The 14,529-nt window shown below is 42.5% G+C and overlaps 1 protein-coding gene across 1 annotated transcript in view; it reads left to right on the top strand.

Moving 5' to 3' along the window:
* The first annotated feature begins 13,993 nt into the window (after positions 1-13,993).
* Positions 13,994-14,529, top strand: part of MGLL (monoglyceride lipase) — an 81,916-nt gene continuing 81,380 nt past the window's right edge. Inside the window, exon 1 of the mRNA XM_019536841.1 lies at positions 13,994-14,084. The gene's annotated coding sequence lies outside the window, so the exon portion shown is untranslated. The remainder of the gene's footprint in view (positions 14,085-14,529) is intronic.

The following is a 14,529-nucleotide window of genomic DNA, read 5'->3' as shown; positions in this document are numbered from 1 at the left end:
GTCACAAGCTGGCAGAGGGTAGATTCAGGCTTGACATCAGGAGGCGCTACTTCATGGTTAGGGCGGCTAGGATCTGGAACCAACTTCCAAGCGAAGTGGTGCTGGCTCCTACCCTGGGGGTCTTTAAGACAAGGCTAGACAATCACCTTGCTGGGGACATTTGACCCCAGTACTCTTTCCCGCCATGGCAGGGGGTCTGACCTGATGATCTGCTTAGGTCCCTTCCGACCCGACCAACTATGAAACTATGAAACATTCATCAAGAGACCTGACCTACCACTGGAATGCTCCAGCGTTACACTAGTGTAACCACAATTAAGTCCATGGTATGTTATCAGGGTAGAACTAGAGTAACACGGTAGTAATTAAGCCCAGTATTTTTTTTCTAAAATAAACCCCCTCACAATATAAACCAGCCCTGTCTTCCCCTTCGTAATGCAATTAAGTCGTAATACTTCCTTTCTGATATCATTATCTGTTGTCATGGTGATTGTAAGGAGACACTGAATGGCTGAAGTGTGAGTAAAGATTAAAGTTTTGTTAAACTTCAGTAAATTACTTTTAACAGCAAAGAACAAATCCTGATGATAATAGGACAAGTGGTTCTTTTAGGATTTTATAAGAGAAAAGCTGTTTACAATGGGGGCTGAAGTAAATGGGACAGTCCAATGTATACATGCAGAATGAAACGTGCAGATAAACACCGTAAAGAATGGACACACAGATTGAGTATGGGGTTTAGATAGACATTTTTATCTGGTGTTGCTCAAGCAGTAAATACTAATTTACCTGTAACTGCCAGGAACAGGTTTTGTTTCTGATCCTCACTGGGTGCATCTACATGGGTGTTTTAATGTGCAGTTGTTTATTCTTCTGTACATTAAAGTGGGATGTAAAACTTGATAATATGCTAATGTGCAGTAGAATAGGCTAGTGTGCATTAAGTGTCACCTAAAAAGTATGTGCCTGCGCTACTGTGCATTAGCACAGCCTTATGCACACTTATTTAGTACCTCATATTGAAGGTACTAAATTTAATGCACATTATGAAAAGCACATTAATGTATGTGTAGATGTGCCCACTGATAAGTAAAATCCAAGAAGTAGAAGCCTGCTTTCTTTCTTTAAACCCAGTCACAGGATAACTTCCAAGAGTAAGCATGCAAGAACATATGAAAGATAGTTACAGTTCATCTGAAAACAAAAGTCTGTTTTGAGTATAACTTATATGCCATTATAGTCAAGTCTTCTATGTAGCTTTTCTTTAAGTCATCATTAGCAATAGGTTGACACAATAACGGGGTTTGGAGGGAATGGGGAGTTGCATTTGGCTTGATAAAGTACAGTAGAGTGTAATACTCTTTCCATTGTATAAAATGTAAAGACTGTCTGGTCTCCATCGTCTACTGCCATCATTCAAATGTGCAGACCTACATGCTAGATTAACCTTGTCTTCATTCATTATCAAGCTTGTCATTCCTCTGTGGTTTTGTTCTGGCTCATGCTGTGCTGACAAATACATAATTTCACACAGATGTTTTATTAGACAGTGGCACAAAGTTTTGGCTTTAAATTATATGGTTCTCTGCTTCCCTCCATGCTTTAGCTTCCTAATGTGCCAACTCCTCCCTGTAGGTCCCTCAGAAGACCCTCTAGGGGAGTGACATGGTACTTCAAGGGCGGTGGGCTGGACTACATTTTGATGATGGAAACTCAGAAGTCCATGGGAGAGGGTGTCTAAACTAGAACTATACGCCCATTGGAGGGGCTGGAAGATTGTACTATCTTCATACTCACCTTGAAATTTGGCTCAGAGTGACTTAGTAGCTAGAGCACAATCCTGTCCTTCAGTACATGGGAAATACTGTTTGTCTCATCCACTACACTATGACCCCAGTCAGCCAGGTGCTGAAGGCTGGGCAATATGCCTCACATTTCTCTAACTTTAAGCAAGAGAGCAATTGCACTGGCATCAAAGGGCTAATGACAGACTTAAAGTTAGCCAGGTATTTAAGCACCTTGTTGAACTGTGACATGGGTGCTCAAGGAGAGTAGTTTATGATTGTACCTAATGCCTTGTGAGCAGAAAAGGAACATATAAATGTCTTCTATATTTGAACATACAAGAGAGTAGAAAAGTCTGAGACAGTATGAATGATAATTATGATGATGGATTATTTATATTATTGTAGACCATGGGAACCCAGCTCATGGACCAGAACCCTACTGCATTAGGCGCTGTACAAATTATTATCAACTATCAAGTATCACCCTAGAGACAAGAGCAAAAAACTGTTGAAGTAGAATGAGTTTACTTAAAGAGAGAATCTGGTTTAATCTTGTTATCTCTTCTCCTGAATTCTGTCAAAATATGACACTGATTATTTTTTTCTGAAATGAGGATTGACCTTTACTGAAAACCAAGGGCAATTCTGAACCTGCCAGTGTCCACTGATCCAGGGAGCAAGCCCCCTGAAGTCCGTCTCAATTGAAATCTATTTCTGGTTCTGTCAACTTGATTCCCGAGTTGCTGAGCAGATAATGCAGCATGCCAGCCACCCGCTGCTTTTTCATTTAAATAAATGAGAAAGTTGTGGCTAAATTAACACCCCAGTGGTGGTAATAAGGGCAGACTCAGCAGCTGCTATGATGTATGCAAATTGCAGTTTCACACATTAGGAGCTAGAGGTTGCTTCATTTGTAGGTGCTTTGCTGTGTTCTATATGTAAGAGCTTCTGTCACATGCTGGCAAATTTGAAGAAGAAAAAATAAGCTTGATAACTGCATGCTTTCCTTTCTGATCCTCTCTGATAAGTGTTTTTTATGAAGTTATATGTTCTGTCTGGTGCTTGTTCACACAAAGCCTACACTGATTTCCATGGGTGTAGCATCTGAGTGAACAAAGCAGAATCAGACCTTTTGTGTGTAAATAGAAGTCTTCCTCCTCCTCCTCCTGCTTTCTCAGCCTGATTCATGCAGTAATGACAAAATCCAGTAGCTAAACATCAAGCTTCTTTCTCTGGAAATGAAACTGTAATAGCGCAAAGGAAAAACTGGAATATCAGCAAGTTAATCAGACAGCAGGCATAGGCTGAGGGCACCGCTTTTTGTATCAGCAGAGCTGGGAAAGGATACATGAAGGAGCTGGCAAGGCAAGTGAACGGATTCTACAGAAATTCACTGCTCAATATTATTTTTAGGGCTCTCAGAATAGGTAGGAATAGTGCCAATGCAGTAAATATTTTTGTCAAAATTAGGAACCCCAGCACAAGCCCAACAGAGAAAACAGAGAGAGGAGGGGCAGAGACTGAACAGCAGTAGATGAAAAGACTGCTCCCACACAGGTGAGAAATAGCCGTAATGCGTCCAGGAGGGCATTGTCTACACTGCCCCTCAGCTGCTCCAGGAAACATCACTGAGAAACCCACCCCACTCACTCAGAGGCAGCTTAGAGAGGCCTTGAATATGTGCCAAGAAGCATGTCCAAGATAACCCAAAAGCAGTGCTGGGGTGTGCTCTCAGGGCTGACCGAAGCTGACAACCCTGCCTCATTTCTGAGTGGGAGCAAGTGACTGGGGTGTACTTCCTGATGGTGGTCCTGGGTGTAGCACATCGATAGTATGGACCAAGGAGCTCTGTTATACTATGGGAGAGAGCACATAGAAGCTTCCCCAAAATCAGCCTTTGCTTGATGGTTTTGGCGATGGTTGTGTTGAAATGAGTGTAAGATTGTTAGCTCAGGAACAAAAAGTGGTTTTGTGGCATAAATGCAATCGTACGATCTAGGGCCAGTTTGTCTTGCATGTAACGCAGTACAGTTGCATCAGGGAAGAAGGTGCCCCTTGGATTCTCATCTGGGATCTTCCATAGCTCTATCTGTGATGCTGGACACATACTGTCACCTGACATGGCCTCAATTTCTCATCTGTAAAATGGGCTAACAATACTTTCCTACACCTCAGGGATTGAAGTGCACTTAAAGTCTTGTGAGATCCTCACACAGGAAGTGCTGCTTATGAAAAGGTCCCCTGTATTCTGCAGCTCTGTGGCAGCTACATTGTAAAGGCAAATTGCTACACCAAATTGAACCCATATAACATCTTTCTGAGCCTGCAGGTAGCCTGACACAATAGCTCTGAGAGGCATGAGCTGCCTTCATTGTAGTGACAAGGAGTTACCCTAGAAATCTAATGGGAACAAATTAAATGGTGATAATGAATGGATGATCACTTTGGCAGCAGCTTCCTGATAATTTTGCTTAACCAGTGTTACCAGATGGAGCAACTGCTTGCTAGCAAAAGTTGCTGGGGGGAACAATTAAAAAGGCATACCCCAATCCTGGAATTTCAAGCGTCTTCCCTTCCTGCTCACCTCAAAGACAATTGTGGCCACTCCCTACTGAGACCTTCCCACCTCAGTCCTCGGTGTCAGGAATCTAAACCCTTTTCCATGTGCTCTCAGGTGCCCAAAGTGTCTGATATCGTGCTAAAATATCTGGCATTGTGCCAAAAGTGTCTGTACCACATGTATACACTGTCTAGAGAAACACTGTAGAGCAGCCTAGAAACCAAAAAAACATGTGGTTACCATATCCAAAGGAGTAGCACAAGGCATACTGTGCTGACTTAATTATTCATCATTCTATTTAAATCCATTAAAACTCACAGTTTTGAATTGACTGAAGTTGCCCCAGGATGTAGAATTTAGGACAGGGGAACCTTAGAAATCAGGAGACCTTGCCACAGAGTCCATAGGCCCCTGTAAAAATTTGCATTATTACAATATTCATTATCAAGTAAGGAATAGCCAGGTGAAATAGATGAATTACTGACTCCAAAACCACAAAGATCCTTTATTTATATACATGGCTCTTACTAATAAGAAAGCAAGCCAACAAGAAAAGTCCCTCAGAAATTGCATGAGGCACTGAAGAGTTTCTAAATGAAGACCTTTCAAAATGCATGGGGACAAAATTGCAGCTAACACTTTATCCAGAGTCATTGCTATAGCCTTTAAGGTTGAAAGAAGATGGGCCCTGTAGAACATAAACTCCACTACTAGCATTTTTGCTTTTCTGTATAAGTCACTTTAAAACATCCTTCTTGAAAGAAAAAAAATAGCCCAAAATTTATGTTGAGGTCATATGATCACCAAGGGCCAGATTCTCTTCCACTTATTGGGCACCTATGTAGACTTTGGCACCTATCTGCAATTCCTTTCAACTCTGTTCAAGTCCCTCAAGAATTCTTAATTTATCTATTTCTGTAACACACCAACACCTGACCCCTTAAAACTGAGTCATAAAACAAAAGAAGCAGGGAGAAGGAATGGACTAACCCATCTTTTGTAATAACAGTTTTTCAGGACATAGATACCTAAGGGGACTCCCTGCCCAAGTCCACCTAGAAAGCCAACTGATGAATAGACAGTGGTCCTCAGTGTTCCCATGGAGCCACGTGGCACTGTACTGAGCTATGCCAGGACTGCACTGTCACATGCTTCTGAACTGGTGCACACACACTTCAGTGTAACACTGTGTGTGCAGTAGGCCCAACTGAGGGACAAAGCCCAGTGACCACCCTCCCTCTAACACAGCTGCAACGTGTCTGGTTTGGGAGCTCGCACATGTGCTGAGTGGCACGTTTCAGCCTGGTGCCATCTTGTGCCTATAAACATGCCCTGAGAGTTGAATTCAAACTCCTGGAGAAAAAAACACGTTCAAACAAAATTAAATGGGGAAAATAGCTCCAAGATTCACCACTACTATCTGAGCAAGTGTAGCATAATACTGGACATCTTCAAAGTGTTTCCAGAGGTGTTAAAACCAGCACACGCATGCTATTGAGCATCATGTTTACTACCAGGGATTCAGTGAGACAGCTCACAATAGCACTTGGCTAGGTAGTGTTTGCAGGATCAAGTTCATAAACAAGAAGTATGAAGATGTCTACAGAAAACCAAATTGCTGTGGAATGCCCTGTTTTGGTCATAGAGTCTGCCATTTTGCTGCAGCTCAGTGCCTAACATTTTGCTTTCTCCCTGTGCCCTTCCAGGACCTGGCTGTATCTTTCTCCTTCTAAGCTGCTTGCATATGGAAGTGCATTACTTAACCTGTATATTCTCAGCTATGGCCATATTCAAAAATCATGAGACTGGCTTAACATTTATGAGCTACAGGATATGTCTACACATCCATTTATTGCACATTAAATTTACTCTGCAGTAAGCAGGCTGGCATCTACATGTGCAGATTGCCATCTCAAATGGATGTTTTGCTTGACAGTTGTTACTGTGATACATTTCTGATTTCCTCTCAGCAGACAGATACCATAACAGTAGATGTTGTTATCACTACCAATTAACAAATCAACTCATTAAGAGAGACATTAAGGGCCCTGAGAGGTTTAATATTCATCTATTTCACTTGAAAGCCCATCTCCAAGACATAATGATAGGGTCTGTGGTATCACCACTGTATGCTGTCTTACTCCTCAGCCCCGTCAGTCCAGTACTTGGAAGGCACTTGAGAAGTGCCCTGCCCTCAGTGAGACTTGAACATTCGTTGCTTAGCATTGTCTCTCTCACACGATATCTCCAGATTAATTATAACTTGTGTTAATATAGTGGAGAAAGAATATCAATGAATGCATTTTCCAGCCCTACTAACTATACAGTCGATTGTAATGAACCCGCACATTTTTGGCACAATGTAAATAAGAATGAATAATGATGGACCAGTACTGCAAACCCTCAGAGCAGTGTATAGTACTTACTACTAAAAGCAGCCCCATTTAAAATCATGAGGCTAGGGTTGAATGCTAAGCACTAGGGGATCAGATTCTTATTCTGGCTCCTAGGTAGTGCCATGATACCACGTTAAAAAAGATACATATTAAAAATAGTGATAGTCAAAAGCAATGCATTTCATAGTCACTGTTTGAAGGCCCATAAATTAATGTAAGCCACCAAAGTATACAGAGTAAATTTTCTCAGCCACTCTGAGATGCCTATGATGCCTATTTTCCCTCTCGCCTCAGTTTTCCATTGGCATAACTCCTTTGCTGTCAATACAGTCTCTCCTGATTTACATGGGTGTAAATGGGGTGGGATCAGGCTCTTGGTTTAATCACTAATGCAACTGTTTTGCTGAAACAGCTTCCTGGCTGGGAATGTATCCAGTCAGCTGTGGATAACAAAAACCCAGCAATAGAGATGTTAAAGATTTCATACATTTATTTTTTAAATATTTGCCGACTTACTTTTCCTACAAAATCTGCTATGCAGATGTTAGGAAGCAATTACTTTACATGAATCAGAAAGAGAACGCAAGTTTTGCACAGTCAGACGTTGGCAGATGTGAGTGCATTAAGCAAAGACACCAAATATGAATTCAAGAAAACCTAAAAAAAATCTCATCGTAATTGCTGCTGCTGGAATTTACCACATGACATGGCAAGACATGCAGCTCTGCTACATACCAGTGACCCACAGGTATATGGCAAGGGTCAAGGCAACAAGCCGGTGGTGTTTTTTATCCACCCACAAATTGCTGGTAAATTGTATTCACAATTCCTGGGCTAGGAATAGGCTGTCATAAAAAAGCTCACCCACCCTCATCACCATCAAAGGGCATGACATCCAGTCAAACCACAAATCAGCACGGTGGATAGTAATAAATTATTACATGCGTTTTTTGTACTAACCAAAAGTTTCCAAAGCACGGTCGAAGCTAAATGGACAAGATTTTTAAATTGGGGTACATGTATCACCAGGGTATGTGGTGCTTTGCCACGGGGCATGTACCTAAATTTTAATAATGGCAGAGCAGCCTCTGATTGGTCAGCATGCAGTGATTAAAGGCATTGCCACACACTGATGTCAATGACAACAGAAATATTGGGTATAAGGGTATAAACAGCAACATTTTTCAAGTAAAGCCCAAATAAGCTTGAAAACATGGACTAAATCATGCATATGCTCATACTTACATGGAACTACTAGGAATGAACACTCTCAGAACTGCATGATTCCACTTTGAACATAGGATGATACAGCTGTCTATAAAAACCTAAGCACCACCCTGGTTTTTGGTGCAACTGAATGAAATAGCCTTTGCAACTAAGGGAAGTCACATCTGCTATTCCAAAGCAAAATCCAGATAATCCTAACTATTAGAATTATTACCACTAAAATGCACCCATGTTGGGCTGGTAGCTGGCAGCTATGGCAAAAAACACCCAACAGATAAACAAAGCAAATGTAAACTGGCCAAGATACTAGAACTGGCTCCTCAGCTCTTTCAAAGTATATGATAGATTCTGTAATGATCACCAGAGGTCACAATATTAATCATATCTATGTTCCAATGGACAGACGCTCCTTCTGATGAGCCTGATGCAGAACATAATGAGATGAGAACATGCTACTATATGAGTGACATTTGCCCTTGTGAAGAGAACATTTGCTATGGTGACAAGATGATGGCCTGGGAGACACAAAGCTTGACTTTTGTTCCCACCTTGCTTCTAACACTGAGCAAGTCATTTTATTTTTCTGTGGCCTAGTTTCTCCCTCAGAAATGAGGGATGATAACACTTGGCTTCACTTCTAAAACGCTTTGAAATGAACGGATTAAAAAGTGCTAATAACAGCTAAACATTTTAATCAAATGATATTAGCCAGGCTCTGTGGAGCACTTTTCATCAGGACACTGTATCCAAAGAGGGTCAACAGCAGTATCCCCACTTTGCCGTGGGGGGCAAGGAAACTGAGGCACAGAGCAAGGGAGTCATTTGCCACAACATTAAAGCTCCCTAAAGAGGCAGTTTATAAGTGGAAAGGGACCGTAGACCTCTGTGCACTGGTGATTTTCACTCATAAAGATGGTGTTCTGTCCATAAAATAAATCCCTTATTATGGTTCTGTATCATCTGATCTTGATGTGGCAGTACCACAGAATCAGCTTGCAAAATCACAAACTGCATTAATATTTCAAGGCTAAACTGGAACCTAAAACAGCAGCTCAAGAAACGGTAAGAAAGCACCAGGGTTGGGTGCATTTTAGAACAGCATTTGTCAAAAGAAGAAAAAAAAAGAGCTTGAACATTTGGGTTGCCAAGGCAGAAACAAGCACCACAGACACATTTTACCCTTATGGGGATTCATCAAGGTTGTGCTGTGCAGCTGTTGTCTTAGTAAAAGAAAGTATCGGCCCCTGGCTGGAAGAAACAGAAACATAATTATGTTATGATGAGCTGGAAAACATGCAAAGAAAAATTGGAATGCAAAGTGTGATGGATGATGCTTTGTCAATTGGCAAAGCAGCAAGAAAACCAGGCTGCACAATAATAACTCTTCTTCAGTCAATGCTTCCAGTTCCAAAAGAAAGCACCACTCCGCCCTTCCCAGAACCACCGTATCTTGTTGTTGTATTATTTAGTCCTGACACAATTAGGCTGGATTTGTAAAGTGAATTGTGTAGTGATCCTCCGTAATAAAAATGAGAGAAGGAACAGATATGCCATTCTGAACTACAAGGCTGTGATTCCACTAGGAAAGAAATTATGTTATTGCATTGCTTTTTTAAAATATGTTTTTAAATTAAAAGTTTAGGGCTTTTTCCTTTTAAGACAACTTTTAATGCTATTTTATATGGGGAAAAACTCCCTTTTCTCCTGATATGACTGGCATCCTAGCAGTAACAGTAATTATTATAATGTGGCTATGTGAAGTTACATCACAGTAACCTAGGAAATGTTGTCCCGGAACAGACTCGTGAATCTGCCTTTCCTCGCAATGATAGAGACAGGATTTCCCTCCAATTATGCCCACATCCAACATATGTAACCCGGCCATGCACATGCACAATGTAAGCGAATCAGGCAGGAAAAGCAGGCTAATGACATTACACAGGAAGCTTCTGTTTAGAAATATATATCAGTAGCAATGATAAAAAAGGGAAGACGAAAAGAGAAAAAGCAAACCGCAAGGAAAGCAGGTTCAAATATATTCTTCCAAGCCTTTATCAGTGTGGCCTCCCTGTGTATCCTGTCTAAAGAAAAGCTGTTAGTGTGCCCTCTGGTGCTCAGGAGCTGCAGTACTTACCTGCTGTTACCTTTGAGCATCACAGAATCATAGCAGGGCTGGAAGGGACTTCAGAAGGTCAGCTAGTACCGCAGCTCCCAAAGCTCTCACCGTCTACACAGGGGTATTGACAGGCACTGCTACCGCAGAACAAATTATTCCACCATAGCTTTTCTGTGGACACTGTGGACAGAATAAGTGGTTTATACTTCTTCTACTTAAAATTTACTTTTAATTCAGAATAAAGTATGCACACAGAATCATTTTTTTGGAATAGCTATGCTGGTCAATTCCTTCATGTACACAAGGTCTTAAGATGAAGTTTCAGTCTTTAGGTTTGAACTTTCTACTTTCACGGATGTGTTTCATCTTTCTATGTGGAAGATGTGCAAGAATCTCAGCACAAATATCCTGGATTTTTTTAACCCCCCCCCAGATATTTCTTCTTTAATTAAATCAGCCAGTTTTGAAAAATAAGTAGGAAGGGTCATATTCATGAAAAGGATGAAAAGTTGCATGCATACAATGTATTCTTAATTGCAAGGTTTTTTTTTTTCTCCAGTGTGTATTTATGATCATGTTAAACACCAAGAGTTAAGGGCAGACCTGGCTCATTTTATTCATCCAAGTGCTACTGTTTGAAGTCAGAGTTTTTGTCAATGGCTTCAATGAAAGCAAGCACTGCAAAGTCTTTTAACTCCAGCAAAGTAAATCAGATTTCTCATTTATATTTCCCACAAGGAGCATTCTCTGCACTCTGCCTGCACTTTGCATTCCAAGCCCTTAGAGCATCTTAAAGATTAATTATTATTATGCCCATTGTGATAGAGTGGGAAAAGCATGGCTAATGTGACTTCCCTAAACTCAGACAAGGAATGAAAGAGCCTTAGGTTTTCCAACATTTGGAGGCCTCCATTCTCTGCCTGCTGCAAAGGCAATGGATGAGTAACTGCCTAGCAAGAAGCACGAACAGGAGGGGTCAAATATCTACAGATGCTGCACTGCCTTGGGAAACCTCTGGTCCGGGGAACCGGGACAATAAGGGATTATGGTATCCTTGCTTTCCAGCCCCCTAACTGTGGAGCAGCAGCAGCAGCTCTGGTAGGATCTGAGAGAGTATAGCTGGGAGGGGTTGTATATCCAAATACTACAGACATACCACAACTCAAAAGCACTTCAACCAAAGTGTAATTTGAAGTGCTTTACATGTCCAATCCCCCAGCCCCTGCTCTGCCCATTATTAAAGCAGTGGTTCTCAAACTGAGATCAGGTACTCTTGGTGGTTTACAGAAACTTCTGCAGTGTACGTGAGGGGAAGGTGTGGGAAAGCAGAAGGTAAACATAAAACCATACGGACACACAACTCCCAAATATTTGAGATCTGCTGTGCTAAGCCAATTTTGTGAACCGGTGAATGGGAGTAAAAGACAACAGGCCATGGCATGCTAGGCAGCATCCCTATTACTATCTTGAAGCAACCAATGTGATTAACAAGAACATTATAATTCATAATATTCTTCCACAACTCATGACTCATTTTTAAATGACTGTTGCAAGGAATTAAACTGAATATCTTAAGATCAGAGAAAAGCTGTTCACCCTATCCCACTCCTCATTGGGTGCCCTTCTTTAGTAAGACCAGGTGGAAGGCTAAAAAGTAGAAAGGACACAAAAGCTCAAGCACAGAGACTGAACTCAACCTAGGTGCAAGAAAAGAAATAGCCCCTCTGAGTAGCATAAAACAAATAATCACTGTAAACTGACTGCAGTTGTGACTTTGGCTGCCTTTACTTTTCTCTTGCATTTTAATGCCTCTTCCCTACCCTTCATCTTTTCTTGTTCCGAGTATGCACTTCTAAACTACACTGGCTGCAGTTCTTCCCAGCTGCTCCCTGTATCCTGTAGCTTAAGACCTAGGTCACCTTTCTAGCAGATTTTCTTATCTAAATAGTTTTAGGTACATTTGAATATTGCTTCCTGAGGTCCTCTTTGTTCCACAGCATCAGCAAAGCGGACTGTTTCATTATCCTATTGGGCAGAAACTCGAATAGTGTTGCCCGTACTGCCAGCTGAATCCTAAATCCCCTTTTCAAATCCAAATATACTGCTGCAGTTTCACTGGGTCCCACGGTCAACTGGAGCAGAAGGATCCTATGGGGTCAATTTATGTCAGCATGCCAACAGGAAATAAGCCATTACAAACTCAGGAACACCCTGATCCATTTCTTTCACTGCCAGCTTCCTCTATGCTCTTTTCCATCCTTCTTTTTCTCCACCCTCCTTCTCTCTGTTTTGTCTCTCATCTCTTTGCCCTGTGGTCATACAATCCTCACCTATTTATTTCTTTCAAGTGTCACATTCTGTTTTTGGCATTTGTCATATTCTAGGGCCATTGCCTCCTCTGTTCATGCATGCCCCACAGGAGTCCAGTAAAGAAAGCAGGGTTTCGCCCTTCACACACTCACCCTCTTTCCTCAGATGTATCTCACAAGTGTGAGCTGTGTAGCCACAAGCTAGTGTAAAGATCCACTTCTGTTAAGAAGTTAGATTTAGTTTAATATGTCTTTTCAACATATGTGTCATTCCACAGAGGAAAGCTCATAATCTCATAAACACTTCATACTCAGAACTCCCTCAGTTGCCATACTGGCTGTGCTGCATCCTTACATGTTGTCTTAATCTCAAAAACAGGTAGGCTTCTCCATCCCAACCCAGGCAATGTCCTCAGGTGGCTTTTCATTCAAGACTCCCCCAAAACCCACAAGGAATACCAGAGCGCCAAGCAACTGCTTCTCATTGGCTTTTAAATTTATATCACAAGAAAAATGGGTGTGTCCATAAAGGGATTTACTCCGAACATCCATGCCTGCTTTGGGGTAGAATCCTGCATTCTTGGTACACCCACAGCTTCCATTTAAATGGTAAGAATTGAGACCATGCTGGGAATGTAGAAGCTGGACCCATCAGGCTGGGCTGGTGGATTAAAGGTTAATTGTTCAGGTGGTAGCCATACATACAGTAATAATTTATATTTAATGCCCCATGGGATCTCTGCATGCTTTATGTATTCAAGGTGTTACCTCTACCTCACCTCCCCTGAAGTGGAATGCGATAGCTGTTTAGCAACACACAGCCCCAAGGGCCCAACAAGCCGATGCAGTCTATCACATGCTTCTTTGAAAGTCCTGTTCTCCAGCCCCGTTCAGGTCCCCCTGGCCTGGAATCCTCAGTCCTACTCGTTAGAAACAGCCAGAGCTGGATTTTCAAACATTACCGGAAATAGGTGACTGTGCTTTTGCAGTTGGGAACTATAAACCCCTTTAAAGTTTTTAATAGAAATACCAATTAGAGAAAAATAGAAATGCCAATTAGATAAACAATCTGCCTTTGATTTCCTTAAAAAAAACACCCCAAAAATGAATTAGTTGTTGCAGATATTAATTATATTTCCCCTTCCTTTGTTCTGCCTTTGTTCCTAGATTAGGTTTTTCCAAGAGTATGTTGCCTTGCTCAAATAAATATTGTTTACAGAGGGCTTTTTTAAAGATACTCAGAGGCCCCTGGGTACAGGTAGACATATAGAAATTAAAGGCTATTACTATGCTGAAACATAAAAGGCCTGAATCGGCACTCCTGATGCAGGCAGCATGTAAAGTGCTCTATTAATGCTAAGAAGGGAGTTTTGTCAGCATTAGAAGCAGAGGATCAAGTTCTTCAGTTTAGCGCTAGGATCCTTTAGACCTGGGCGGCTATTCTCTCTCAAGAGAATTGTGCTTTGACAGCTCTCATAAGTGTTTGTTATATGCTGTAGAGCAGGGTGTAATTAGAGATGAGCCAGTGACGTGGTGATCGGATGCTGATCTGGACTCACTTCAAGAGGACTGGTGTTTCTGGGTTGGGATTCAGTAGCTCTGAAAGTCAGGAGAGCAGCAGCACTGAACTAGACCCGCAGCCTAGGCCTCTCTGGGATTTGGGATCTAACGAGAGGCAAAACCACTGAGGTGGGTTCACAGCTGGGACAGGAACCAGGGGCTTGGATTGCTAGCCCAGGCCCTGAGAGACTTTCCCTGTTTCAGTGCTGGTGCCAGAGGCAGGCAGGGCCCCTGCTCTCCTGGCAGCTCAGGCAGGGGCCAGAGCAACTTCCGGGGGCTGCGGCCGGGCGTGGGCCACCCTGCAGGCAGCCCCGAGCCCCGAGCCCCTTCCCATGGCCTTATCCCGAGCGAAGGAAGCGGCACGAGGCTCTTCCTCCCCCGAGCAAGGAGGGGGAGGCGGAGGCTTGTACCTGGGGGCTGCCACTGGCCCGGGGCTTGGAGGGGGATTCAGGTCCAGCCGGGGCGGCAGCTGCTCCAGCCCCCGGGGGCCAGCTCGGCGGGGCGGCTGCGCAAGCAGGGATCCCACCCGGGGACGCGGACGGCTCCTTCCCTCGGGCTCGGGGATGCGCTCTCC

Source organism: Crocodylus porosus, unplaced genomic scaffold (genome assembly GCF_001723895.1).
Source record: "Crocodylus porosus isolate Cpor-Errol unplaced genomic scaffold, CroPor_comp1, whole genome shotgun sequence".
NCBI lineage: Eukaryota > Metazoa > Chordata > Crocodylia > Crocodylidae > Crocodylus > Crocodylus porosus.
This window is presented reverse-complemented; position numbering and strand designations above follow the sequence as displayed.